Here is a 26,721-nt window from a genome sequence, read left to right as displayed (position 1 = left end):
CTCTGTACAGGTCCTTTATATCCTTGGTTATTCTTATTCCTAGATATTTGATTCTTTTAGTTGCTATTATGATGTGAATTTTTTCTTGACTTATCCTTCTGATTGTTCATTGCTTGTGTATAGAAACACTACTTATTTTAGGGTGTTGATGTTTTACCTTGCCACTTTGCTGAATACATTTATTAACTCTAAGAGATTTTTGTGAGTTTTTCAATATCTTCTGTATATATGTTTATATCTGCAAACAGAGAAATCTTTACTTCTTTTCAAATTTTGATGTTTTTTAATCCTTTTATCTTTTCTTTCTTTCTTTTTTTTTTTTTTTTTTTTTTGCCTAATTGCTCTGGCAAGAACGTCCAGTACATTGTTGAATAAGAGTGTTGGGCATACTTTTACTTGTTTCTGATAATAGAGGAAGACCTTTCAGTCTTTCACCATGAACTAAGATATGTTTTGTGGGCTTTTCTTATAATCCTCTATCATGCTGAAGAAGTAACCTTCTATTCCTCATTTTCTAAGTGTTTTTATCCAGTAAATGTGAAGCATTTTGTGAAATGCCTTTTCTGCATCAATTAAGATGATATGTGCTTTTTAAACTTAATTCTGTTAATGTGGTGTAATACTTTAATTGACTTTGTTATGTTGAAGCAACTTTGCATATCTGGGATACATCCCACATGATCATGGTGTAAAATTCTTTTGTCATTGTGCTAGACTCAATTTGCTTGCATTATGTAGAGGAATTGCATTAAAATTCATAATAGAAATTGATCTATAGGTTTCTTTTCTTGTGGTATTGAGCTAGGGATTTTTCCTTTCTCATAGACTTTATTTGATATTTTTTAGCATAATTGGTATTGTCTTCTTGGAATATTTGGCAGAACTTCCCTGTCAAGCTATCTGATGTTGACCTTTTCTTTGTTGGCAGGTTTTATTTTTTAATCAGTGATTCAATCTCTTTACTAGTAGTTGGATTTTGGAGATCTTCCATTTCTTCTTGAATCAATGTAGTTTTTATGTTTCTAAGACAATGTCCATTTCATATAGGTTATATAATTTATTGGAATGCAGTTGTTCATAGTATTATTTTTAGTCCTTTTTATATTAGTGGAAATGGTGATAATGTCACCCTTCTCATTTCTGATTTTATTTATTTGTATCTTCTCCCTTTTTATCTTTGTTTGTCTAGACAATGTTTGTAAATTTTGTTTATCTTTCCAAAGAAAAACTTTTGTTTTTGTTGATTTTTTAATTGCTTTTTTGTATTTAATTTATCTCCAATCTAATATTTATTATTACCTATCTTCTGCTCTCTTAGGGATTAGTTTGCTCTTCTTTTCTAGCTCTTCCTATTTTGAGGTCAGGTCTCATGTTTGAAGTCTTTCTTCTTTTTTATGTAAGCATTTAGAGCTACAAATTTCCTCTCAGCACTACCTCTACTGCCTTCCATATATATTGCAGTTTCATTTTCATTTGTCTCAAGATAATTCCTCTTTTTGCTTCTGGTTTTCTCTTTACCCATTGGTTGTTTAATTTCCACATGCTTGTTCATTTCCCATTTCTCCCTCTGTTACTGATATTTATCATCACTCCATTGTGGTTGGAGTATGTGCATTGTATGATTGCAATGCTTTTCTTAACTTATTGAGACTAGTTTTGTGACACAACATAAGATTTTTACTGGAGAATGATCCAGGTGCATATTAGATGACTTTGCATTCTTTTTTTCATTGGCTGAAGTGTTCTACATAGGGGTGCTAGGTATAGTTGGTTTAGCCTAGCATTCAAGGTTTGTGCTTCCTTATTGCTCCTCTGGCTAGTGTGCTATCCATTATTGAGAGTGGTGTATTAGTATCTCCTACTGTTAATGTGGAACCATCAATTTCTCCTGCAAATCTATTAGAATTTACTTCAGATATTTTGGGGCTCTACTGTTAGGTGTGTATCCAAGCCTTTGACTAGAGAATTTAATCAAACTGTATTTAAAGTCACTACTGACAATACAGGATTTTCTTCTACCATTTTAATATCTAAACTTTTAAGTGTTATGCCTTTTTTCCCCTCACCTCTGTTGATGCCTATTTTATAATAATGTTCTTTTTTGTATTGTACCATATTGAGTGCTTTCTCATTTCTATCTGATATATTTTTCACTTATTTTACTTGTTACCTTGGGGTTAAAATTTAACATCTGAAATATATATAAATCATATTTGTTTTGATACCAACTTAAATTCAATACCAGAGACATATATTTTTCCTTTATCCCTCTATTCCCCATCTTATTTGTACTTGTTACCACATATATTTTAGTATATGATATATGTCCAAAAATGTATATTTATCATACCTTTTTATGCACTTACATCACAGTACATGTAAGAAATAAGAAGTGGAGTTACTTAAGAAAGATATAATACAATAATACTTGCATTTATATTTACTCAAATGATTACCTTTACTGCAAATCTTTATTTCTTTATGCTGCTTTAAACCACTGTCTAATGTCCTTTCATTATGATTTGAAGGACTCCCTTTAGAATTTCCTGAGGGCATGTCCAGTGGTAGTGAACTCCCTCAGCTTTTCTTCACCTCAGAACATCTTTATTAATCTCCATCAATTTTTATTAATGTTTTTGATTGTGAAATATAATATATATACAAAAAAGCAGCAATTTTCAAAGCACATTTTAACAAGTTATTACAGAACAGATTTCAAATTTTGGTAGGTATTACCATTCTGCATTTTCAAGGTTTTCCTTCTAGTTGTCCAAAACACTGGAAACTAAAAGAATATCATTTTAGTGATTCATCAGTCATATTCATTTGTTAAATCTTATCTTCTCGGTTATAACTCCTTTTCTTTTGCATTTCCAGGCAGATGAGTGGTCAGTAGCTTGAGGAGAATTTACCAAGAGACACTCAGCCTTCTCCAAAGCCTCCAGCTCTGGAAGTGTTTAACTCAAGTTGTAGCCAACTTAACGACTCCAGACTCTTATCTGTGTCTACCCATGCAACTGCTTCCTGATGGCGTGCTTTCCCTCAGCATCATGTTTTGGAAATGCAGAGAAGGAAAAGGCTTGACTTCCTATGCTTTTTTTACTCAAGGAGTATAGTCCTTCAGGTATTTCCTCTTTTTGCTCCCTATCATTTAAAAACATTTAATTTATATTTCTTCAGCTTTTGTAATTGTTTTGGGAGTTGTGGGATTTAGGATAATGAAAGGTATTCTATCGTGAAGAGAACTGAAATTCATTTAAAGCATTAAGTGAATATGAGGTCTTCAGTGGAATATTGATTTTCTTTTAAAATTTTTACATTGGTAGCATATTTAAAATAAAAAATTTCCATCTGAACCACATTCATTATCTTCAATGTGAAAGTTACATTCACAATTTTGTGTTATCACCGTCATTCATTTCTGAAATATTATCTCCGCAAATAGAAACCCTTAACTCATTAAGCAGTAACTCTCCATTTCACACTTACCACCCAGAACTCCGATAAACCCTAATCCATTTACCTCTTCTTTACATTTGAACATTCTAGATATTTCATATCAATAGAATTATAAAATGTTTGTACTTTTATGTCTGGGTCATTTTGGTTAAAATGATGTTTAAAGGTTTACACCATGTCATAGTGTATATTGGGCTTCATTTCTTTTTATCAGTGTATTATATTCTATTGTACACATACATGACATTATGTTCATCATGTCACATATTGACAAACACTTGAGTTGTTTCCACTTTTTGGCTAATGTAAGTAGAACTGATATGAACATTGGTATAAAAACATCTGAGTGCCTGCTTACAATTCTTTACAGCAAATAGCAAGAAGTGAAATTTCTCGATCATATGGTAAATCTATGTTTAACTTTCTAAGGAACTATAAAAATATTTTCTGGATGCACAGAAAATATTCACCAACAAGGTTCTAGTGTGCCAATTTCTCTGCATCCTAGCCAGTACTTATTATTTTCCATTTTTACTAATACAAGTCATGCTAACTGGTGTGAAGTGGTGTCTCCTTGTGATTTTGATTTAATTTCCTTGATGACTAACAATGTAGAGAATCTTAATGTGCTTATTGGACACATGTATATCTTGTTTAGAGCTATTCAGTTTGAATTCAGTTGTTAGTCTAACCTCAGTTGAGTTGTGTTTGAGTTGTAGCAGTTATTTATACATTCTGGCTGTTAAATCATATCACTTATATGAGTTTCAATTATTTCCTCCCATTCTGTATATTTTGTTTATTATCTTGACAAGTCCCTTGTGGTCAGAATTTGATAATTTTAGTTAGGTCTATTTTATTTTTTCTTTGTTGCTCATGCCTTTGGTGTTATATCTAAGAAATCAAATATAAGGCCCAATATAAGGTCATGAAGGGTCCCCATTGTTGTCTTTTATGAGTTCAATGGTTTTAGGTCTTAGATCTATGTCAATTTTAAGTTAATTATTTTTATGGCCTAAGGTTTGAGTCCACTTTGTTCTTTTCCATGGGGATATTACATTTGTTGAAGAGACTCTTCCTTCCTTATTTAAAGGACTTGACATCGTTGTCAAAAATCAGTCGACTATAGACGTGTGGCTCATTTCCGGACTCTGGATTCTTTTCCATTGCCCTGTATGTATACTTTTATGTGAGCATCAGGGGGTTTTGGTAAATGTGGCATTGTAATAAATTTTGATTGGTAAGTGTGAAATGTCCAATTTGTTCTACTTTATCTTGGTTAATCAAGGCCCCTTGCAATTCCATTGAATTGGAATTAGCTTTTTCATTTATGCAAAAATGTTGCATTGAGATTGCATTGAATCTATAGAACTCTTGAGTAGTAGTGACTTCATAATAATATTAATTCTTCCAAAACTTGAACTTGGAATGTCTGTATATATTTTTTGTTTCTTTTTATAGGATTCATCTCTTTTGTTAATTTTTTCTTTGGTATTTTATTCTTTAGATGTTACTGTATAGAATTTGGTGGAAATTTTTTCTTTCAGCAGTTTAAATATCAACCCTCTGCTTTCTTTCCTGTGAGGTTTGTGATATGTAATTGACATTTAATATTATTGAGGGTCCTTTATACAAGGTGAGTTATTTCTTTCTTTTTGCTTTTAGGATCCTCTCTTGTTTTTATACTTTGACAATTTAATGGTAATTTATCCTAGTGTGCATTTATTTCTGTTTAGATTATTTGGAGTTCCTTTAGCTTCCTGAATGTGTATATTCATCTATTTTATCAAATTTGGGAAATTTGAAAAGCAGATGTTGGTAAGCTTCATGATATCTTACTGGTACCTTAAACCCTGCTTGAATTTTTTTTCATTCTTTTTTCCTTTCTGTTTTCAACCTGAATAGCTTCAATAGTCTTATCCTAAAATTCACTGATTCCTTCTCCTGAGTTTTCAAACATGCTGTTGAAACCATCCAGTGAATTTTTAACTTCAGTTATTATATTATTTATCTACCGAATTTTTGTTTGGCTTCCATTTTAAAATCCCTATTTCATTCATTTGTTAATAGATCATAGATGTTTCAGATAAATATGAATATCTGGGTGCTTCCAACTGCAATGCATAAACACCCAAAATTCTCCATTCTTATGAGGATGGGTGTAAATTTGTTAAACTTCTCAATATTTTTTTAATGTGAAAATGTTCTGCTCTACCACTTAGAAAATTTTATATTTTCTTGGTACTCCTTGTGAATCAGAAGGTTTCTCCATACACTTATTTCCCAACCATCTGAATCTATGCTTTTCATTAATTGTATAGTTATTGCTTATAAGAAACTATAACAATATTTTGTATGAAATGGATTTTCTCACTCTCTTACCATTCTCCATTCTAATAAAAAATACCTTCCTTTTCTGCACGGGAATGTATTTAGGTAATACAATGAGTTTGTCATTTAAGTTTTTTGCTAATGTTTAGAGTACTGAAAAGGAATGTCTAATTTATGAGATTGAAGTCTCCATAGTCTCACTGGAGGTGGTTCTTTCCCTGACTTTGTACCATGTGGTAACCGGAAGGGCAGCTGCAGGTTTGTGTTTGACCAGGGGTCTCAATACTGCAACAGTGATCACAGAGCACGATGTTGAAGTTACTGACAGCTGACACTGATAACCTGATCTTATGATCACCAAAATAATTCCATACAACTCTTTATACATCTTTTCTATATTTTAGAATGACAAAAAAGATAACTGGTTGATTTATTATGATGTCTCAAAGTCACTTTGCATATATTTGCCAGTTGGCCATTTTTTGGTAAAATCTCATTACTTTTTCAACACATCTTCCTACCTTCCAGTTTGAAAGGTACAAAATTAATTTCTCAATATTAAATTTATGCCACATCTATTTAAATGAATGCAAATACTTAAGATTGTGTAGTATCTTAACAGTGAAGTTTAGAAAAGAAAAGGCCAAATTTTCTTAGGAGATATGGGAATGAGAACTGATGTATTCTAAGTACCTGTTAGGTCAAGATAATGTTCAGACTTTTAAAACTATGCACTTCCCATCACCCTAAGTTGCTTTACAATTTGCTATGTTCATAAGTTTCATAAAGGGGGACATGGTGACTGTATGTCAACAATGAGTATCCATCTTGAATGTCATTAAAATATCTAAACTTTCAGGAAAGTATGGTAAAAATAGATTCTTTAGTTGGGGTATATGGTTAATGAGCCAGAACTATCATTATAGAAGGCATCCAGAAATGAGTTATCATGTTGGATCATAAAGCTAAATACATTATGACCTTTATATTGTTTTAAACCAAATTTACAAACACACCTGAATACCTTCTAATTTATTGCTGCCCCGTTTTGCCTCTTTATAAACCAACCTCATGAGCATAAACTTTTAGAAATAATATTCATTTCTTATGCTCATACCACATTCTAGAAGCCATGTGGTATGTTGTAGTGTTCATTGAAATGGATTTGGGTATGTTTCTTCAGGTAAGCAATTTCCACCTTCTTACTTTACCTGCTTCATTTCACCTTGAGTTGTATAACCTAGGAGTGGTAAGTGAGCCTGGTTATTTATGAGGTGAAGTGAATGAAGAATCCAGGGGATTGGGTGCCCCCACAGGAGTCTCCTCAGGAATGTCTATACTTGCTCTTCATTATAGAATTTATTTCATCAACTTGAAGTTCCAGAAGAATAATTTCTAATGGATAATAAGTTGTATTTTGAGAATAGTTTTCCTTCTTCTTGCTCATCACCAGCATTATCTAATAATCATGCTGTTATGATAGAGGGTGTATGATACTTTGCATATAACTTCAGACTTCTATTCAGTGTTCTTATCCATGCTATCAGGAAGTCCTTATTTGGTGGGCATTATGTCATAGAAACTGAATATATCCCCATAAACAAGTTGAAAATAGCATAAATCTGGATGAGCACATGTAGGCCATTGACTTAAGGTCTCCCTTCAAACAGTAATGTGAAATATTTTAAAGTTGTTACAATCATTTCAATGGTGTCCAGGGTAGTTTAATACAAGCTACTCTGTCACACAGGAAACTGGAAGTCAGTTTAAGCAGTGAGTGAACATTTGGACTTCAATGGAATATTGATTCACTTTTAATTCAATTATATATTTATGAAACTTTACAGAAACTTCAAGGTTGAACTTCAGATATATTTGAATTTCAAAATATTTTCAAATCATGGAATAATATAAATATAAATACTAATGAAATAGTTTTTCAGCATTTTTCTACATCCAAAATTCTGAATTAGGATCAAAAAGATAAAATAAATTAGAATATTATTATTTATTTGAAAATCTCGAATGTTAAATACATTTGCTAACATATAGTAAAATTACAAAATGAGTAAAGGTCATTAAAGAAGGCTAGAAACCAGAATAAATAAAGATACTGTGTCTACATTGAACAGAATTAGGTGAGATACTTGGAGAAATTAGGATAAGTGAAAATGAGCAGAGGTAGAATAATAGAGAAACATTAATCTGACTTTTGGATTCTTATATATTATGATTAAATAAACCAAAGTTGTTAATCCACTGATAAACACTAGGAAATATTTAGATTGATATTCATAAATCATAAGCTTGGTATTCCCAAAACCTTTATTTCCCAATATACCACTGAAGTGTAACATATGTTACCAAGCCCTTCTCCCATTTTAGGTATTCTAAAATTGCAAAAATTTCTTTATTATCAGTGACTGTATGTTAAGCATGATCCACATGAATGTAATGCTGCACTCCATAGTCACATAGATGCTGGCAGAATCTTCTTCTCAGTCCTGATATTTGATGACTTGTTTATGCAAACACAGCACCCCCCACATTGCTGGTACGTGGATGGAATGTAAAGAATGTCTTCTCCATTTTTAGAACAACACCGACTCAGTTGTCCAAATGATGTAGGGGGTGCAAGGTGATTTATTCATGTTCTGAATCCATCACCTGATGAAGGCTGGGTCAGTAAATGGAAAACTGTTAGGGACACCAGAGCTGAAAATGATTAGGGTTATTGTATGGGCATTATACCTGAGTCAATTGCAGGTTTCCTCAAAGCAGGAAACTAAGATAAGTAACATAATAGTAAACTAAGATCCTTAATTTAGTTTCTAGGCTTTTATCAGTTCACAACAAACCTAGCCTTCCACTCCCAAGTACGTTGCTTGAAGGAGACTAGGTTTCCATGAAGAAATACTCTGCCATTTCCAAGGCAATAATATAAAATATGCTTTCCATGGTTGTTTCCCAGGGTAAAAAGGCTAGTATTCAAAAGAATTATATGTTGAGAAAGAGAAAAAAGCGATGTGAGGGCTACTATTTACAGAGTCTGTGCTGACACTGACACTGATCTGTAAACCAATGATCAGTTCCACATAAAAGCAAGAATGAGACAGATGCAAGTGGATTCCTACCGCAAGCTATTGCAGTTGGGCTAACGTTTCTAAAGTACACCGAAATTCTGATAGATCTACTTAGCCATTGATGTAGACTTACCATTTACTTCCTGAGTGTGCCATAAGTGTCACAGTGGCAGTAAGAACCAAGTGGAAGCCCTTGAAATTGATTATTATTGACAGATATTTAAAATGTTATTCTGTATTTTGGGATGGATTGTAATGGTTTACACCACCACTGGGAATTTAAGGATGAAAACTTTACTTTCCATCACCTCCTCATTTAATGCACAGTACAGCCCCTAATTAAGAAGATGTATTATGCCATATGGCAGTGGACTACCATGGAACTAACCAAGAGGTAGCCCACATCCAGTTGCTCTGCTGCATCGCTGTGCTTATGGAAAGTGCAATTTGTCCTTTGGGATAAGCTTGTTACTGTGAGGAGGGTCTTCTTTTTAAACCTCATCACTAAAAATAATCAAAATAGTTCTCTGTTATGTGTGCCAAGGTAATGACTCCTCTTCTGCATTCTGTCATAATATAGGCTATAGGGTAATCAGTTATCTTTCCTTCCACAGAATCTCACTTGATTGTACATTATTGATGGTGCCACCTTAATTGGCTCTGATAAGCAAGTAAATCAAAATCTCTGGATTCCCTGGTAAGATATATCAGTTTCAAATCATGTTAAAGGTAAACACTTCACATATTCCAGGTTCTGCCATTTTGGTAGAGCTTTTAAGATCATAAAAGTCCCTGTCATCCCAAACAATCTCTCTAGAGTAAAGGACATATCATGTCCCTTGAATGCTCTGTCTGTAGCATAGGAAGTTGTGCTTTGTGGCCTCTTTTAGATTTTAGAAGTTGAATATACAACAACAAGATAAAATAGAAAAACACTCATCTATCATCTAACAGGGGAGGCTATTATTTCTCATAATATCATGAGCAAAAGAAGGGTCTGTAACAGATTCAAGCTGCCTTGAATATTGCCTTGTCTTTTAAATTTAGCATATATAATTTTATTGGATTTATCTGTGGTAGTTGAGGAATCACAATGAATTCTACAAAGTCCCAATAATGGCATCACTGTGTGAATACTTATTTTCTTTATCAAGACGCTGCCATTTTAGGAGTAGAAATAGTGGAAACTAGAGATAATAATCTTGGATTTCTACTAGGTTATAACAGGGATCAAGAACCTGATTATTCACCAAGAAGTAAAAACCTACTCCATGGAACAAAGGTTAAAATGAATTGAGTAGATTGAAATACTAGTGGTCAATGAGAGGGAGGGGTAAAGGATATGGCATGTAGGAGTTTTTTCTTTTTTCTTTCTTTTGCTGGAGAGATGCAAATGTTCAAAAAAATGAAATTGGTGATGAATACACAACTATGTGATGATATTGTAAGCCATTGATTGTAACCATGTCAAGAATGTTTGTTTGTTGCTTACAAAAAATATGTATTTTAAAAACCCCTCCCCTATTCTGGGTACCGTCAGACACATAAATGCACCACAGACATTAATTACAACATGGGAGCAATATGTCTGGGATTGGGATCAGAAGGTACAGAAGGCATACGTAAGTATGTAGGTAAGTGGCAAAACATCCAGGCATTACCTTTTATTGCACTGGCGTCTCATGAGATACTCCTTCTTGCATCCTCACTTAGTGGTCTCTGTGTCCAACTGACTGAATACAAGAAATATGGGGAAGGATCATGCATGCATTTGCATGAGCCATGTGTGAGAAACAAAAGTGAAAATTTGCTGCCTTACATCCTTGCTCAAGGGTGTCCTGGGTATCTGCATTGACAGTGGTTTGTAGTGTCCTAGGCCACTTGTATTTTATAGAGAAAGAAATTATCTGAGCCTAGCCTGTGGTGGTTGCATAGACAGTTGATCAGAGCCCTGGAATAAATAATATTGGAATTAAAAAACAAGGTTACCTGAAGAAAAAAGAATACCTGTCTACAGATTCATGGAAGGGCAAAATGTAGTTCATCTGTACAAGCATTGACAAATACACCACATTCATCTTTTCCTACCTTTCTTGAAGTTTCTTTGTCAGCACCATCATCAGTGTGCTTTAACAAGAAATCTAATTTATGGAAACTACATCCCAGATGAAATGGCATCGAATAAGGGGCATACAATTTTGAGAAAAGGGCAGCAAATATCTAATGACCATAGAATCCATCTCCTACCCTATGTCAAATCACACAGAAGCAATTAGTTTAATGGGATGACTGGCTCAGGTCAGGTGCCATCTCAGAGACAGTTGGGACAGTGTCCTTCGTGAAACTGATCCTGGCTAGTGTATGTCCTGACAGCAAGAGGAAGGAAGGCTGGTGACCTTGAGGATGAAGTAAGACACCATTGTGATCAATATGTCACTTGTGTAAATTTTGCTCACTGTCACAATAATCCTCTTTTTTGCTTATAGGATTTCTAAGTTTCACTGAATCTGAAGCTATGACTTTTTCCTGGGCTTCTCTGTTTCCTTTGGGCTTCTCATTCCACGTTGATGGACCAGTACAGAGAGAATGCCATAATCTCAGAGTAGTTGAAATTGTGGCCAATGTGAGAGAATCTTTTTTGGAGAAAATTGTGGAGGGACATGGGATCAGCTATAGCATCAGAAGTGTAATTTCAATCATTCCCCTCCCATGTTAACTATTTGGTATGGATTGTAGCTGGGCATCTGTTGGGAGACAGGGGTTCAGCTTTGGCTTCATGGAGAACTCAAGCTCATCTGAAGGGTGCAGACAGGACCTTGCCAAGTGCCCTGGATGATGTAATTCATAACCTCTAAGCCTCTTCTCTAAATCCAGTCATGGTTCAGGGGGCTGTTCCTGCAAGCTTCATTCACTTCACCCTAAAAGTATTTCCTCACAAGTGCACCCTGCTCAAATTTCATTTGTACTTCAGACTTTCTACAGTACCACCTCAGTTCTGGGCTCAGCCTCAACATGCACACATGTACAGTTGAAATATGAGGACCAAGTGTTGAATTTCTTGCAGGAAACTTTTGTTACAGAGAGATGTGACCTTATAGAAAACTACTCTTCCTGTTCACTATGAGGCATTTTTTAGAGGCATTCTGAATGTTCCTCAGAAATTCTCATGTGAAGTCACTTTTTTCTCCTAAATTACTGTTCCCAATACCTGTCTCCTACTCCTTGGACTTAGCTTCAAATCAACTACCTGCATATTTGTGCTTCAGTCAGATCACCCTTTAGGGAGAACCTACACAAAGCTAATAGGCAATGAAATGGAAACCACAACTTGTTCAGAAATTCTCACACATATTCAAATGATTCAGCATTCAAATATAGCAATTGAATCAATCTGCTTTGAGGAGTGGCGTGCTTTTGACCAAATACCCTTATCTACAGAGGCCTAGAGAATTGTGGAATTATTTGACATTTATCAAAATCTGAGACATATCATAGAAAGAAGTGTTAAATGAGAAATAGTCATGTGGAATTTATGCACTCACATCAGTTTCCATCAAAGAAGAAACACAGTATTTCTTTTCACTATAATTCAGTTATCTTTTGTGATGATCACTGTCACTAAAATGATTTCAAGGGAGAGTTTTGCAGAAACAACATAAACTAAGTCTACTATACATGTCTTTGGATCTGAACCGAATGATAAATTATTAGTCCTGATTCATGTTTTTGGTTGCTATAAAAATCATCTGTGACAGTGAGGGAAAAGCATGGGAATTCAAGTTCAAACCGCAGAATTTTCAACTCACATCTTGTTCAACACGGGAAGATATTAAAACTCCAACTTCTAAGGATAAGGTTTTTTTTCCATACAAAGAATAATAGAAGTTATGAAATGAAAGTCTCTGTTGCTTGTGTTGTTATGTCAAAGCATCAAATGACCAGAAAGAAGCACATGTAATTGAGGAATTCATTGTAATTGTGCAAAAGAATAAAATCATTATTGCATATATTGTAATTTAATCCAATTCCATTCCAATACATTGTTTGAATACCATGAGATCTCATATTAATGGGCTGCTTTATAATTTATTTCAAGTACATTTTACTGATGTAAGAGCATAGTTAATTATGACCATTTTCATTCATAGGAGCAGCAGAAATTTAGCCCTTTTGAACTAACTTTATGTCTATTTGTTGCTAAATAAATCAGGTAAATTATTGCTTTTATCACAGCTGATATATGTAAATACTGGATTTACATACTTCTGGATAAGTGACAAGAGAAAATGAAAAAGGAGTGACTACAAATTTATTAGATATGGACCATATAATATACCCATCTAATTATATAAGAAAATATTTTAATAATAATCATATAGCCAGTTTTAAAAATTGATAAATTAATAAATATATCCTGATCTACAAATAAATAATGTAATTGATGGCTGGGAATTTGTCCTAGAATTCATAAGTAATCAGGGGCTCTCAGTATTACTATCTTCATTTAGAATTAGACTTTTTTCTGAACTTTCCTCAGAGCCTCTCTTACATTCGTGTTCCTTAGGCTGTATATGAGGGGGTTCAGCACGGGGGTGAGGATGGTATAGAAGACAGAGAGACCCTCATCTTGCTGTGAAGTATGCAAGGATCTGGGAGTCATGTAAATCAACATGGTTGGGCCAAAGTAGAAAAACACAACCAGTAGATGGGAAGAGCAAGTGACAAGAGCTTTATGCCTTATCTTAGAAGAATTTAAGTGGGGAACACTGCAGAAGATAAAAATGTAGGAGGCCAGAATAAGGCCAAAGAGTATAAGGATCAAAATGATTCCAGTTATGAACATGACTTTCTCATAAGATGAAGTGTCTTCACATGACAGCTTTAGAACTGCCTCTACCTCACAGAAGAAATGGTGTATTTCTTTTGAGCCACATCTGGGAAAGTGCATTGTATATAAAGTTTGGACTAGGCCATTAAGTGCTCCCCTTAACCACGACATAATGGCCATCTGAAGGCAAGTTTCAGAATTTATAATAACCACATATCTTAAAGGATTCCAAATAGCCACATATCGATCGTAGGCCATCAGTGTGAGTAGAATGCATTCACTGCCTGTAAGGGAGGAATACAAATAGACTTGAGTCACACAGCCAATGTATGATATATCTGATGTCCCTGAGAAAAAGTTGATTAAAATTTTGGGGACAGTTGTGGAGATAAGAGAGATGTCCATAGAGAGAGCTGGATGAGCAGGAAGTACATGGGGCTGCGAAGCTGGTGATCCAGAGAGATAAGGAGAACCAGGATGGTGTTGCCTGTGGTGGCAATGATGTAGAAGAGGAGAATGGTGCAGATGAGGAAACCAGCAAGTCTCACTTCCAGGGAGAGTCCAAGGAGGGTAAAACCCTCTAGGAAAGTATCATTTCCTTTCCTCATTTTTATATACATCTGGACAAGCAAAGGTAGAAGTACATGAGTTTACAACAGGATACAGTACTAAGAAAATATCTTTCTCTTAACTGATTCTCGTATAAAGTCAGGTGTCATATCTACTCAAAATTTGAAGAATTAGGATGGAGCAAACTTTAGTCTACTTTGTCATTATTATAATAACAATGTCTATAAGACAAACATGAAAGGGTGATCCTAAAGATCCCTTCCTGAATTTATGAATGAAGGCATACAATTCAAAAGTTGACTCCTCTAGAAATTGGCAGATAAATATAAGATTGGCTTGATGACACTTTTAGTTACACTGCATAAACAGCCAATATACTCCATCAATATGTGAATGTTCACAGACTTCTTACTCTGTACAACATGTCCTGTCCTTCAGCTTAGAAAAATTTTGGATAATTTTATCACTCCAATTTCTAATGAAGTGAAGTTACACATTTTATGTACCTCTAGAATCATTTAAATCTGTATTTTCATTAACCACACAAGTTAATGTATATAAAAGCCTTATTAATGTTTTGTGTAATCATTATTACTCACCCTCTTGCCAGTCTAATTAAGTGTAACTTTCCTTTCTGGGTAGGACAGCATCTACACAGCACAATTTTACTTCATTTATCTCCCCTACTTTCTGGGTTGTTAACCAGGGAAACCTAATATGTGAGGTGGGCCCACAAGGTTTCATTCAAGGAAGTTCTTTCTCTGACTCTGTATATTGGGTCGACCAGAATGGCAAGTCCAGGTTATTGTTTGACCAGAGAGACCCATGGTAGGCTAGAAAGTTGAGGTGACCTAGAAACTTTTTTAGTATAGTCACCAGAAAAATTCCATTCCATCCTTCATATATTTGTTCTATCTTATAGAAAGAGAAGAAAGAACATTGGTAGGTTCACTGTAAAATTTCAGGGAGATTTTGGATTTTATAATCACTTGGTTCATTTTGGAAAAAAAAGCCTATTTATTTTCCAACACTTCAGACTGTCTTCCAATTTGAAAGTGTGTTTGTAGAAACAACAACAACAAAAATCCTCTTCTGTTACAGTGTACACACCACTTCCCATTATTCAGAATATTGTACTAATAGCAAAGGTCAGAAAAAATTTCAAGTGTTCTTTTAAGAATGGGATTGAGATGTACAATGCCTAAGCCACTGCTGGACCCAAAGTATGTGCAGGGTTCTAATATCTTTAAAATCCTGTGTTCCCCAACACAAGATATTGCAATGCAGTTTGACAGGCTACATAAAGGGGGAGGGGTAGGTGATTTAACTAGAAAAGACATCTCCATCTTGAATGACATCCTTAAGACATGAACTTTCTATATTGAAAGTTGAGAGAGTAGAAATTCTTGATGGGGTCAGATAGTGAATTAACTGGGATTGTTGTTAATGAAATCCAGAAATGTGTGATTGTGTTGGCTTATGAAGTTCAATATATCCTGTCCCCCTTATACTGTTATAAAACCAGACTTGTAAAGACATATGACAACCTGTTCAGTATAGCTCCCCTGTTTTGCCTCCTCATTGACTTACCTTATGAACAAAATGCCATAGAAATACTTTCATGCCCTGTGCTGATTCCATGTTCTAGGTGCCACAATGTATGTTGCAGTTCATCATGGAAAAGCCCACAGTCTGTAGGTAAGTGAATTCGGCCTTCTTACATTACGTGCTTCATTGCCTCTTGAGTGCCATAATTTAGGAGTGCACAGATGAGCTTCTGTGTTTACGGGATGCAGTGAATCCTGGACATGTGCAATCAGGAGCATGAGCCCTCCCAGAGGAATGCCCTCAGTGACTTCTATCTGTAGGCTTTAATTATAAAATTATTTGGCCAGGTTTAAATTCTCCAAGAATAATTACTAATGGATAATTATTAGCTGTTTTGAGAATAATTTTCCCTTTCACCTATGTATCACCATCATCTTCTAATAATTATGCTGTGACTGTAAATGGTTTAAGATTCTCAATGTATCTTAAATATTCTGCCCAATGTTCTCTTTCATGATGTCAGGATCCAGACACTTGAAGACCCATTTTTCTAGTCAGTGTATCAAGAATAAACTGATCCCCATAATTATGTTGGAATTACACAAGTTTATCTTCTGCAAGAATTAAGGACACAGTCATTTATTCTGAGCCTCAGAAAAGGAAACATCTGGAGACCCATGACTGAATATCAGTGGAATGAGTATTCTAAATTCCAGTTACCTGGGAAAAATAGAATTGAAGTTTTCAGGCACATTTTAAACATTCCTGAAAAATTAATATTCTTCACTTTATGAGAATCCATGTAATTTTTTTACCATTTAAAGCATGAAAAAATTAAAACAGATACTGGTGATTTGTATGATGTGTTCTGTGATATTTTTAGGTAAGTCATCCATGTATTTTAAACAACATTTCACTTTTCAAATCTAACAATGATGTTCCAATGAGTTTATATGAAATATGCATTCTTTCTGATCACTAAATATAAAAATATATTTACAAATATATAACTGTACAGCTAATAAACACAAAATCCTTCAACAACTAGATGATATTCCATTCCTATATAAACATATCTCTTGCAATAAGAAATCAATTATAAAAGGAGCAAAAGAATATGGACATCTGATTCTGATTACTCAGTTGTATATGTGAGACATGAGTCACAAATTTTAGTATCACTTTGTGTTATCAATGAAAAAGATTTCCAACTCTAGAGCAGATGAAGTACAGGAAAGACAATTCATTAGTGACTTTGTAACTGAAAAATTAGGATTAAGGGGATGATTATGATTACTGAATCATTATAGGTATGATCCTTTTTACCTTAAGGGATATCAGAATAGACAGAGAGAAATACCTGGAATTTCTGAAGTGTAATCCAGCTGCCTTGAGCTCTGATAATGATTGTATAACTATACAGCCTTGCCTTGTAATCTTGTGATTGTAAAACCTTGTGACGGCCCCCTACTTATAACCCTTTATCCAGTTCCTCAAGTTTTGGGTCTTATGAAAACTAAACAGAGCCCCTAATGTTGATTAATGAAAAGACTTGAGTCCATCCAGAACAAACCACCCCATTCTAAGTCATCTCTAACCTCATCATCTGGAGACAATGTACCCATCATCCTAAAACCAATGAATTTTTTGGTACTATAAAAACATTAGAATTATTACAGCTTTGTCAGACTGATTTTCAGGGAGATAGGGCATCCAGTCTCCAGTTTCTCACTTAATGAAAACTCTGTCTCTCTTTGAAAACCTGGTGTGCTGGTCTGAAGCTATCATGTACCCCAGAAAAGCCATGTCCTTTAATCCTCATTCAATATTGCTGAGTGGGAACTTTTTCATTGTTTCCATAGAGATGTGAGGCACCCAATTGTGGGTGGTAACTTTTAATTAGATGATTTCCATGGAGATGTCTTGCATAGATCTCACTTCCCTCTCCTTTTCTGTTAACAGTAATGCCTGACTCATTCTAAGCTATAAGTGATACCTGGTGATTCCACCCATTCAAGGTGGGGTTGCTTACTGGAGTCCTTTAAGAAGGAATCATTTTGGAAAAAACTTTAGAGCCATAAGAACCAGCAAAGACAACAGAACAGACAGGGCCCTGGGAGGCCACTGAAGAAGCCTGGAGAGAAAGCTAGCAGGTGTCACCTCTCAGACTTACCAGCTGAGGGTGAAACCCCAAATGTCATCAGCCTTATTGAACACAGGCACCTTTTCTTGGATGCCTTAGTTTGGATATTTCTATAACCTTGCCTTAAATTGGACATTTTCATGATCTCAGAACTGTAAGCTTGCAACTTAATAAATTTCCCTTTTTAAATGTCAATGCATTTCAGGTATATTGGATTCTAGCAGCTTTTATAAACGATTACATCTGGTGACTCAAGAATTTGTCATTTATGAACAACAAGTAAAGAGCCAACAGCTTTTGATCTGTGTCAGCTAAAAACATAGATCTCACTTCCCTCTCCTTTTCTGTTAATAGTAATGCCTGACTCATTCTAAGCTATAAGTGATACCTGGTGATCACATTAAATAGCAAGTTATTTTCAAAGGAAGACTTTTGAATTAAAGCAGACAATATATTTGCATAATCTTTATGAATACCTATTGGCGTTATGTGTATTGGTGCAAGAGCAGACATTTTCAGGGACCTCTAAACTGAACCTTGAACTGGAGTCACACAGAACTTTGCTATTTACCCATTTCTTAAACTGCTTGTTTTTTTCATTCCAGAGCACTGAACTAGTTAGAAGTTTTTTAGATTTATATCTTGTTAATACTTTCTGGCACTTGGGATTCAGTTTCAAATACAATCTCTAACTTTATTCTTATAATTTTTTCATAAAATTTCCCTCTGATATTTTTTCAGCCCATCTATTGTTGCAGAAACTAATTCAGCATATGGATAATTTAAGATTAGTATTGCATGACTTCTAGTTATTTCCATTTAATGGTTGTTACCTTTATTTTGTAATCCATGATCAGAGTTTGTCTCAATATCCCAAAGAAAATATTTGATTACAATAATCATTTAATACATATTTTAGTACATGTAAGTGTACTAAATGTTCAGTACATAGTACTTACTCAGAAATACTATGGTATTTAGCATGTTAATTTAATAAGTAATTTATTCCAAAATGAATGTCTATTATATGCTTAATTTAAACAGGAATTTTTCTGAATAGGAAGTCACTACCATCAAAATTTATATTGCCTCTCCCATTATAGGTTCACATACTAGTTTGTAAGACAAACAATAAATAACAATTATGGAAAGATTTCCACAATTTTGTCTTCACCACGAGACGTTTGCAGAACACCAGCAGGTGTATCAATTAATGGGTGGGTAAGATGATGTCCTGAATGAAGGAACATTTACTTAAGACAATTTATGTCATTTAAAGAACCCCAGATGATTCCCCCTTATTGAGAGTGGAATTTGCACCCATTACCTTTCTTCACATCATCTTTATGCCCTCACCCGATGTTGAGTGCATTCACTGATCAAGTGCATAACCCATCCAGACACTTGCCCTAAAGTTTTCTTGCTTTCTAGTCTTCAGGGCTTTATATTCCATTCCACATGATGTCAATGAAAAGTTAGGATTAAAAAAATGATAATGTCTATTGAATCATTATGTAGCTATTTATTTATGCTTTCTAGTATATTTGAATAATCAGAAAGAAATCCTGAAATTACTGAACTAACTATATAGCCTTTATCTTAGGACCTAGTGATTGTTAGAACCTTGTGGCTGGCACTCACTTCATCCCACTTTTCAATTTTAGAGTGTTATAATAACAAAGTAAGCACATTATTATCAATGAAGGAAATTGAGCCAGCTCAGAAATAAGCATTTATTTGTTATTGCAATGGTTAGCTTAGTTCTGGCATAGCTCCACTTCCTTACATTGGTAAATTGTAGCTCCTTCTATTTGTTATTGTAATGTTGACAACACCATCTAACATTAAACTGTATCTCTCTTAGAAACCCTAATGTCATGGGCTGGTTGTTATGCACAGCTAGCAGAGAACCCTTAATTTTTTTGTCAATGTCAATGAATCACGAGCAACCTATCCATATCACTCCTGTCTGGTCATGCAGTCTGACCCCAGGCTCTTACTCCTCTGGTTCTTCTGCCTCATTCAGGTTACTCCTGCACTTTATACTCTTGCCTTTAGTTCTACACTTTTGTGTTTGTGTTTCCCCATTCCTAAAATGAACTATAAATATAATTTGTAGGCTCTGTATCTCTTTTCTATCATTTCCTTTTTTTTAATCTTCTCTGATCGTATTTGAAAATATAGGATAAAGCCACTGCTTAATTTTAATTCTTTCCACACTGATCACAGTTTATATGCCCTGGTATACTCCATCAGTAATTCATTTAAATTCATCAAATATATTTCACACAACTTACAGAGACTATCTTTTCTGTGAATAACTTTTGGGTATGCTTTTCGATAATCTTCTTTCACAATATTCATGTGAAATATTGTGAGTCAATGGGAATTGACTGACCTGAGTCAATGGGAATTAACCTTTAATTACAATGCTTCTCATTGAATGAAGAATAAAATCTATGAAAACTCCTCTATTTCAGCAATTTCAATGAGTCTCAAACATGCACTGTCACAATCATGAGGCCATTACTTCCTTTGAATATTAGGCCAGTTGAAATGTCATAGTTAAATCAATTTGTTAGAGAAGATGCATAAAGTATTATATTTTAATACATACATAGGGTAGTTGAACCATCATATTTAAATAAATTTCTTAGAGTAGGTACATAAAGTATTAATATGTATATATGTATATGTATGTTTATGTATAAATGTATATATAGAGAAATTCAACATGAATAACACAAACAGTCTAATTTAAAAAGTACAAAATATATAAAGATACATTTCACTGAAGATATGGAAAAGATATTCAACATCATTATTTACTAGGGAAACTAGGATTAAAAATTAAAATTAAAAATAAAAATAAATGAGACATCACTGCATGGCTATCAGAATAACTAAAATTAAAAAATAGCAATATCATCAAATGTTGACAAAGATTAGAGAAACTGAGCCACTCACCTTGCTTTTGGGGATATGAAATGATGTAGCCATACTGGAAAATCGTTTAGTTTTGTATAAAAACTAAACATGCAATTACCATACAACTTAGCAATTTCACTCTGGGCATTTGTAATCCATACACAATTATTTTTAGCAGTTTTATCATAACTGATAAAAACTGGAATAAGTCCATCTGTGAAGCTTGTATTGGTTTGCTAAAGCTGCCAGAATGCAATATATCAGAAATAGGATGGCTTTTTAAAAAATGAATGTATTAAGTTGCAAGTTTACAGTTCTAAGGTCATGAAAATGAACAAATTAAGGCACCAGCAAAAGGTTGTTTGCTGAGGAAGAGCTGATGCCACCCAGAATGCTGGGGCCCAGCTCAGGTTTCTCATGCAGCAGGCCTCTGACTGCTGACAAGGCCACGTCAGAGTAACCTTGGAGGCAGGGCCCCTTGGTCTCCTGTGTGATGAGGTCAGGCCAGGGCTGCATCTTATGTAATCTGGGGTTTCTGTGGGAAAGTTTTGCCTCTGCAGTTTTGAGCAAGATAATTAATGTTCATTCTGTTCTCAAGAAAGTTTTGTATATCTATTCTTTATGTCAAGCACATTCTCATGTATTGCACTGCCTTATCTAAATTTCTATTGTTAAACAGTAAAAAATAAATGGGCCCTGACTTCTCGGGGTCATTGCATTCAGTCAGGCAATGAACCACCTAGCCCCCACTTCCTCTTAACTCTGTGTGATGTTTTTTCATCAATCTCCTAATGCCCCTTCTGACCCTGTTTGGACAGTTGCTCGAGCTGTACATAGCACCAGAACACCTCTGTCAGCTGGGAAGGCACCTGTCTGGCATCTTCTGGTCTTTTGCTCCTGGGCTTCATTGCTTTCAATCTGTTTCCCATGGGGGTCCCTCATTTGGCTTCTCCGGGGCCATCTCCAGGTCCTGACTTGCTTAGCATCTCATGAGAAGACACATGGCAATATCTGTTGGGCCCAAACATCTGGGTGTCACGTTGGCTCTGTTAGCCTTGACATTTTTCAGATTTCCCCCCAATTTTTCCCCTTTTAAAGACTCTGGTAAACTTATGAAGACCCACCGTAAATGGGTGGAGTCATAGTTCCATCTAATCAAAAGGTGACACCCACAGTTGAGTGGATTATATCCCCAGATGAACAATCTAATCAAAGGGTTCCCTCTAAACAGTGCTGAATAAGCATTAAGAGAACATGGCTTTTCTGGGGCACATAATATTTTCAAATCAGCACAGATGTCATTTGACAGGTGAATGCTTAAACTGTGGTACATTTATACCATGCAAAACCACTCAGCAATTAAAACAAAGACGTCTTGATTCATAGCTGGTCGAACATCTGAGAAATTATCCTAAATGAGGAAAACCAGGCCAACAGATATTATTTCATTTATATAATAATCTTGAAATGTACAAGGGCCACATGAGAACTACTTGTGGTGATAGAACTGTTCTGTGTCTTGATGATATCAGTGTTAATATCCTGGTGTTACATTGCACTACAGTTTTATAAGATGTTACCATTGGAAGAGTTGTATAAATCATGTTCAGGATCACTCTGTATTATTCCTTACTACTGCTTATGAATCTACAATTATCTTAAATAATATTTATTTTAAAAATCTCTTGGAAAACTAGTAACATATGGGAACATTGTTCACAAGATAAAAGGTATTTTTAAAATATTGTGATAAACAACAATTTAATGATGAAATAATGAAGATTGATCCTCTAATATCATAAAGGAGACAACGTGACTAGATAAAACAGCTATAAATATTTTGAGTGTTTAAAAATGTGTTTCCTTTATAAATATATAAAGGAAACCATGTTCCAGAATAATTAACATCCTTAGAAAATTATTATGAAACAGGCAAAATGAAAGTAAATAAATGAAGTATTCAATTAAATGAAGTATTCAACTCAATGGTTAATGAAAATAAAATGATAAGGAAAGAACAAAGAAGGAACTAAAATACCTAAAAGAAAATATACAAATAATGAATTTTTTCAAAACGTGGAATTGATATACACATTATCTGTCTAAGGTGGTAAATTTAGCTTTGTTTCATTTTTTTATTTGAAAACAAAATGCAGAAAATTACCTAAAATGCTGGTTCTTGAAAAGCAAAGCTATTTGAAATATCCATGATAAATACAGAGTTTTAGATTTCTACTCACAAAAAATTTTGATGATCATTGATTGGATGTTTTTAAAGATAATGACTCCACTTGCTGTATAGAATGAGTCATGATATTCAGTTTCTACACACTTCAGTTCCTCTGTGGATGAGGGGAAATATCTTGGAGTTGTGCAAAAGAAGAAAAGGCTCTAAAGTTTAAAGTGTATGTTACCTACTCAAGTGGGCCTCACCTAAACAACTCTAAATTAGGTACCCATATCTGACATTCTCACTATTTCTTCTGTGTTTCTTCATACTTTTTCTCAGGGGTGGAATTTTATAGTTATCACTATGATTATTTTAATGTCTGTGTTCAAGAACATAATGTGCAGTCTATGATGGCAGCAGGTAAAATGATTCTGCTAATGGTTACTTTAGGGTATAGTTACTTTCCTACATAGAATAGAGCTTTAAACAAAATTAGGGGAAAACTTTAAACTTTTAATTTAAAAATGAATACCAATAAATTGTGTGTTTCCCAAGGACTTGTTAGGAAAGATATCTATACATCCAACTTAAAGTCTATAAATATTAACAAGTATATCCATAATCCATGCAATACTATCTTAAATCACATAGAATCTAAAATAATGGACTCATTATGTGTGATAAAATATACTTTTTGGGTGAATTTATGTGTGTCCAAATGTAGTGATTGATTCTGAAAATAAATTCTACGTGTAACAAAATCTTTCAGAATTAGAGGATTTCTAATTAGGTGAAATTTTCAGGAAGAAATATGTAACTTAAGCTTTGTGTCAAGGGCAGAATCTCTGCGTGCTCAGTCACTGGGCCATGGGAAGGCCTGTGCCCACATTAAGAGTATAAAACCACCAGGTGACTGTAAAGATGAAATGGTTGAATTTCTTGACAAAGTAGTAGGGAAAATTACTTGCTTGAATTAATCTATTCACCAGATATTAATTAAAACCTTAGGACCTATCACAATTTGGGCACTGGAGGCATAATGATGAGTGTCACATACCTGTGGATATGCTCATTGAGTACTAGCCCATTATTAAATCCTTTGTTCATTCTGATGCACATATGAAAGAAGATAGAACTTCCTCTCATTTACCGGAATTGGGAGGTTACTGAACTGCAGCTACTGACATATTTTCAGGCAGCTATCATGTAAACTAATGTACTCCCTCTATTAATTTAGTATTAGAGTCTAGTGTCTCATCTTCCTTTTGTTCTTTGTATAACATACTTCATCCTCTGAAAACAGACTGGTCTTAGGTTTGTAGGAATGGAACTCTATTTTGATGGACTATCCTGGTTATATGTCTCTCACTCAGTTGATTTAGTGCTTTCCTGGTTAGAAAATGTAGTAATTGATGGAAATATTATCTGTAAAGTCACTTTTAGATTTTATTTAAGGAGAGTAAATGTAGTTGGCAATAAACTTCTCATCTACTGAATTTTATACACAATTATAGAAGCACCATCAATAAGTATTTATGAATACTCAAACATGAAATAGTGAAAATATAATATAAATCCTGTGAAAAATTAAAAACATAGTTTTTCTTAATCCTTAATGCTTCAAGCTGTAAATTATATTTGCCGTAAGTATGACTGACACAATTCTGTTGTGACAGTTTTAGATGTTTCCCTTTCATGGAAAGGTTCTATCTAGAGAAAAGACTTCAACTCTGTGAATCTCCTTCTGTAATAAATCTTTCAGCCTATCCAAAGCAAATATGGCCTTCCAAATGCCAATTATGGCAGCCTGGATGAGAGCAGTGGGAAGTTATAGCATAATTGTTAGAACATGCTGGGGCTGAGAAGCAGGAAGGTAATGTTATTCTCAAAACAACAAATAGAAGGAGCAGATAATTATTTTCTAGAATTTAGTCCTGAGAATGTTCTATCTGATTTTTAAAAAGCTCAAAATAATTGAAGGCCAAGTATAGAAGTCCCAAAGGACACTACTCTTGGGGCAAAAATGCTGCTGATTACACATGGCCAGGATTCTTCATTTACCTCTTCTTCCAAACAGCCAAGCTCATTGCCATTTGGAAATTTAGGGTTATGGAATATGAGGTACAAGAAAGCAAGTAATGTGACAATCTTGTCACTTTCAGAGAACTAGGATACAGAGGATCAAAATATGATCACATTATAAGAAGTAATGGTCATGGTGCAGAAAAATAGGCAAGTGATTGCCTTTTGACATATAGGTTGTGTCTAAGGTTTTTGCTCATGAGGTCAATGAAGCTGATGAAGCAGTGAAACAGAATAACTGTATATATATATATATATATATATATGTTTTTGGTCATAATGAAATAAGACAGGGCTTCACCTTTAGCTTCATTATCTAGCAGCTCACAGGTTCCTGGATGATCTTCCACAGCAGAAGTTCACATTGTCCAACCCTTAACTTCATAAAAAAATCACCACTCACTCCCCAAACTTGACGGAGTAAAACCAAAGCACTTAGAATACCAGCCCTTGAGTCCTAAATATGTGTATCACATTTATACATCCAGCTCATCTCAGAATCAGAGGCAGTCTGGGGTATGTCTCCAGTGTGGGCTCACAGGTCTGGCAGCTTGCACATCACCTGCTGGGTGGTGGGCACTGAGGACTTTTCCTTGTGTACCTTTTGATGTTGATCCTATTAGTCCATCAGCACAAAAGATGCTGTACAAATATAGATGTACAGTTAGAGTCAAGTGCTGGATATATGGAAAAAAGAGATTTATCAGTGGTGTCACTGATTTGGTTCACAATTATTTATACATTTATTTTTCTTTTATTTCTGTCACTAAGCTCTAAGTTGTCATAGAACCACAATATCTTATTAAGCTTTACATATCTCATATCAACCAGCATAGTGCCTTAAACATAGCACATTCTCACTCAATATTTCTTAGATAAAATTGGGAAGAAAAAAATAGGAGAGACCTACGCCAGATCTGTTGAAGTCTAGAATTTTATGACTTGTTGGTGCTGCTGTGTTCCCCAGAATGATGGTGGTAGGAATATTGGTTTATGTACATTTTTAAATACTTGAAAACCTTGCCATCTAATTGCATTACTGTGCAACCTGAAAGAACTGTCTTCATTCAGAAAGAAATATGGGTCTTTAGATGTGAAATGATGTGCCATTCCTAACAGAAGATCATGTAACATGACTGAAAATGTATGAGAATTTTCCATATAACAGCAACCAGCAAGTAAATGTAAGCTTAGTTTGGACTTCATAGTAAAGCTATCAATTCTCATAATCTTCATTTTACAGGTAAGGAGGACAGGCCTGCCAATTTCTATGCATTTTTTGATGTCCATAAGATATGTGGTAGACTGTGATTGTGGGTCTCATGACACCTCTTGATGTGATGTGCCCCAGAGAATATCAGACATCAATGAGGAGCCTGCAGTCGCCCTTCTGAACACTCCACCAAGATACAGAGAAGTAGCCTCTTCCAGTCAAGCTGTGTGAGCTGCTGCTTATGGCATTATTTTCCAGTTTAGCTGCCTAGACACTGATGACAAAGCAATAGCTATGTTCCTAAATGTTGTCTAGCACAGAATAGAATAAATTGTAAAATTGGAATATTGAGTACTTATATTGTGA

At 34.6% G+C, this 26,721-nt stretch overlaps 2 long non-coding RNA genes and 1 pseudogene across 2 annotated transcripts in view; 2 read left to right on the top strand and 1 right to left on the bottom strand.

The window, feature by feature from the left end:
• The window catches only part of LOC143669079 (uncharacterized), an 80,802-nt gene extending 77,728 nt beyond the window's left edge, over window positions 1-3,074 (top strand). Inside the window, exon 3 of the long non-coding RNA XR_013168682.1 lies at window positions 2,878-3,074. This is a non-coding gene — a long non-coding RNA (uncharacterized LOC143669079). The remainder of the gene's footprint in view (window positions 1-2,877) is intronic.
• Window positions 3,075-9,484: 6,410 nt separating this feature from the next.
• Window positions 9,485-26,607, top strand: LOC143669064 (uncharacterized). The gene is made up of 3 exons (XR_013168675.1): window positions 9,485-9,570; window positions 15,920-15,969; window positions 26,494-26,607. It is a non-coding gene; the product is annotated as an uncharacterized LOC143669064 (long non-coding RNA).
• Window positions 13,384-14,309, bottom strand: LOC143669062 (olfactory receptor 2M2-like; annotated as a pseudogene).
• Window positions 26,608-26,721: the final 114 nt, after the last annotated feature.

This window comes from Tamandua tetradactyla, chromosome 25 (assembly GCF_023851605.1).
Source record: "Tamandua tetradactyla isolate mTamTet1 chromosome 25, mTamTet1.pri, whole genome shotgun sequence".
NCBI classification, from domain to species: Eukaryota; Metazoa; Chordata; class Mammalia; order Pilosa; family Myrmecophagidae; genus Tamandua; species Tamandua tetradactyla.
This window is presented reverse-complemented; position numbering and strand designations above follow the sequence as displayed.